Raw genomic sequence first — 4,101 nt, 5'->3', positions numbered from 1 at the left:
CTTATTTGAATATGTGTATTAATTGCTACTTGACATTTAGCATATTAAACATTAAACTGCCTATTTTCTCCCTGATTTCCATAATAAATTGCTATTTGTTTTTTTTTTTTATACTTAAATTATAATTATTCTATGCTTGTTGGCTTAAAATTTTATATTAATTATTACATTTATTGGGGCAATTTCTTCTATAAGAATTGGTAAATGAATATATTGGAGGAGCGGGTTGCACGACGCAACAGAATTGATTGAAATGAATATATTGGGGGATCGGGTTGCACACTGCAACAGACTATTTAAAAAGTCCATATATTGGAGGATCGGGTTGCACGCCGCAACAGACTTACTAAAAAGTCCATATTGGAGGATCGGGTTGCATGCCTCAACAGACTTGTTAAAAGTCTATATTGGGGGATCGGATTGCACGGCGCAACAAACTTATTTAAAAGTCTATATATATATATATATATACACACACACACTTGACTAAAATAAATATATTGGAGGATTGAATATGAATATATTGTGAGAGCGATTTGCACGTTGCAACAGAAATTAATTGAAATAATAAGGTAAAATACATAAAGAGACGCCTAAAGTTGGCTCCAGATATCTCTCTCACACAATAACTTACTATGGGACCATATGACACTTTATGTCGGTTTTTAGTATGTCTAGCTAACAATCTGAGGTGACATGGCAAAATGAGTGTGCCTCGCTCATATTTGAGCGCTTGATGGCCCTTAAAATTATATTTTTACATTAGTTTTTTTTTCATGTGGATCCCGCCTTCTTCAGCTTCCTCCCTCAAAATATCTGGTGACTTTTTCCACCATTTTCACAATTTTTAAGCTTCACAAACGCTTAATTCCATATATCAACAGAAAATTAAGAAGCCCAAAATTCTTAATGTTACATTAATTCTTATTATCGCATTACTGGTCATGCTCAAAGACAAGAAAGATCCTCAAAATGGGGTCACCAAAAATACCTCTGTCATGCAACAATCCAAATTTAACACAACAAAATAATGTTCATCCATTTCGCCCATTAATGGGAAATCTTCAATCTTCGGCATCGACGGTGATAATGAAACCGAGGTTGTCTAGAAGAAGCTTATAAAATGAAATTGGGGACTGCCCCAAATATCACCTTCGTCCTTCTTATTCATCACTTAAAAAAAAAGAGTAATTTCCATGTCTTTACTTCTGCCATGAATTCGGGTTATAAAAAACAATAAATTCCAACACTTTTATATTTGGAGAGTGGGCATGAAAATAATTTCATACCCATTCTCTGATTCTTTTGATCACCACAAAATAGTTCAAATTCTAAGTTTGGGAGATGGATGGTTGACGTTCTGGTGGCTGACGGTGAGGAAGAATGAGCGTGGAGGTGGTATTTTTGGTGAAATTTTGGATGAAGAAGACAAATAATAAAAGGGGTGAAGGGACGGTGGGATAAGTTCTCATGAAGATGAAGATTAGGTTAGGGGTGGGGGGCTAAGGGTTTTCTCAACTTAAAAAAAAGGTTATTATTATTATTATTATTATTATTTTAAAAAATACATGTGTCGTTTGCTGATTTGTTCATTTGCCATGTCATTTGCATTTGTAATTCACGCATGTGACCTGCTGCATTCGGGTGTCCATGAGACACACTTAACCCAACATAAAATGTCTAGATGGTCACCTAGTAAGTTGGAGTGTGAGAGAGATATCTGGGACCAACTTTAGGTGCCTGTTTATGTATGCTGCCAATTAATAATGGATTATAACTACTGAGTTGGCTCCAATTGTTATAAATGAGTTACCTGATTTATTTCTATTATTTGTTGTTATTACTAATATTGCGTACAGGCTAAAGTAAGTGAACCGCCTTAGCCTCGTCACTACTTCGTCGAGGTTAGGCTCAGCACTTACTAGTACATGGGGTCGGTTGTACTGATACTACACTCTGCACTTCTTGTGCAGATTTTGGAGTAGGTCCCAGCAGCGTACCATAGACTTGCTCGGATTTCAGCTACCAGAGGAGACTTGAGGTATAACTGCACGGCGTCCGCAGTTTTGAAGTCCTCATCTACTTTAATTTGGCTGTGTGTTTGTTTCTAAACAACTTTATTTTATTCCGACCTTTATTTGTATTATTCTAGAAGCTCGTGCACTTGTGACACCAATTCTGGGATGGTATTTAGACACCGTTATTTTTATGAATTATTCACTATATTTCAGACCTTACTTTCGCATTTATTTCTTTATTATTAATAAATTTAAAAATTATTTAAAAATGGCTAATATTATTCTAACGTTGGCTTGCCTAGCAAGTGAAATGTTAGGCGCCATCACGGTCCGAAGGTGAGAATTTCTGGTCGTGACAGTTGGTATCAAAGCACTAGGTTACATAGGTCTCACGAGTCACGAGCAATGTTAGTAGAGTCTGAAGGATCGGTATAGAGACGTGTGTACTTATCTCTCAGAGGCTATGAAGTTTAGGAACAATATCACTTCTTTCTTATTATGTCGTGCGATTTTATTCTATTGTCGATGATTGAACCATTCTACTCTTGTTTTCTCGCAGATGGTGAGAACACGTAATACCTCTACCGATGGACAGGGACCAGAACCCCCGGTGGCAACTATTGCCAGGGGTAGAGGTCGAGGCTGAGGTCGTGCTACAGGTCGAGGCAGAAGCAGAGGTAGAGCTCAGTCCAGAGCTCGAGCAGCTGCACCTGTTGTAGAACCTCAGGTGGATCTTCAGGAGGAAGTTCCAGTTCAGAATGTACTAGTTGGACCAGTTCAGGTCCCGGAAGGATTCATAGCCACTCCAGTACTTCAGGACGCTCTAGTCCGCCTGGTAAGTCTTATGGAGGGCGTGGCCTAGAATGGTACATTTCCAGTGGCACCAGCCGTTTCACAAGTTGGGGGAGGAGCACAAACTCCCACTAATCCTGCTCTGGAGCAGATGGCTCCCTAGAATCACGCTCTAGTAGCCCCGCCAGTTGGGGTAGTTCAGCCAGTTATTGCGGCACAGACCGGTGATAGACCCGCCATGTCTTTTGAGGCCTTATTGAGAATGGATAAGTTTACTAAACTCTTTCCAGTTCACTTCAGTGGTACACCTTCTGAGGACCCACAGGATTATCTTGAACGCTGCCAAGAGGTGCTACGGAACATGGGTATAGTTGAGACCAATCTGGTTGATTTTGCTGTATTTCAGACGACGGGTTCCGCCAAGAGGTGGTGGAGAGATTATACATTGACCAGACAATTTGGATCACCTGCACTAACCTGGGAGAAGTTCTCTCAGCTATTTCTGGAAAAGTTCCTTCCTATCACACTGAGAGAGGATTTCCGCAAGCAATTTGAGCGTCTACAGCAGGGCAGTATGATTGTTACTCAGTATGAGTCCCGTTTTGTGGATTTGGCCTGTCATGCTCTCCTTTTACTACCTACTGAGGGAGAGAGAGTGAGGAGGTTTATTGAGGGACTCAGTCACCCTATTAGGCTTCAGAAGGCCAAGGAGACCGGAAGTGAGATTTCTTTTTAGGCGGCTGCTAATGTCGCGAGGAGGATCGAGATGGTTCTTGCACAGGAGAGAGGGCAAAGGTCTGATAAGAGGCCTCGTCAGTTCGGTGGTTTCAGTGGTGCCTCGTCTGGAGGCAGGGATAATTTTGGTAGGGGTCATCCTCCCAGACCGTTTCATTCAGAACTTCATGCATCTCACGGTGCTTCAGGGAGTCACGGTCCTATTATGCCTTACTATGGGCAGCCAGCATTCAGTGCACATTCAGCTCCTATCAGTGCACTGCCTCTCCAGAGTTACTACAGCAGTTATCCGGCCTATTTGGGTAAGCTTTAACTTCAGCAGCCACGACATCAAGATAGGTGTTATGAGTGTGGGAACATTGGTCACACCAGGAGGTATTGCCCTAGGTTGGCGAGTAACAGATCTCGGCAGGATTCATATGCCATCATACCGACACCGGTTGCTTCACCGCCTACTCAGCCAGCTAGAGGTAGAGGTCAGGCCATTAGAGGTGGAGGTCAGGCTATTAGAGGTGGAGGTCAGACCGTTAGAGGTGGATGCCAACCAGTTAGAAGT

The 4,101-nt window shown here is 41.6% G+C and overlaps 1 long non-coding RNA gene across 1 annotated transcript; it reads left to right on the top strand.

Moving 5' to 3' along the window:
• Positions 1 to 663: 663 nt before the first annotated feature.
• Positions 664 to 2,209, top strand: LOC138896432 (uncharacterized). The gene is made up of 2 exons (XR_011409530.1): positions 664 to 1,530; positions 1,974 to 2,209. It is a non-coding gene; the product is annotated as an uncharacterized lncRNA (long non-coding RNA).
• The last annotated feature ends 1,892 nt before the right edge of the window (positions 2,210 to 4,101 follow it).

The sequence above is a fragment of the Nicotiana tomentosiformis genome, chromosome 7 (assembly GCF_000390325.3).
Source record: "Nicotiana tomentosiformis chromosome 7, ASM39032v3, whole genome shotgun sequence".
Lineage (NCBI taxonomy): Eukaryota > Viridiplantae > Streptophyta > Magnoliopsida > Solanales > Solanaceae > Nicotiana > Nicotiana tomentosiformis.
The sequence above is the reverse complement of the archived record's forward strand: the minus strand, read 5'-3'. Positions and strand labels throughout refer to the sequence as shown.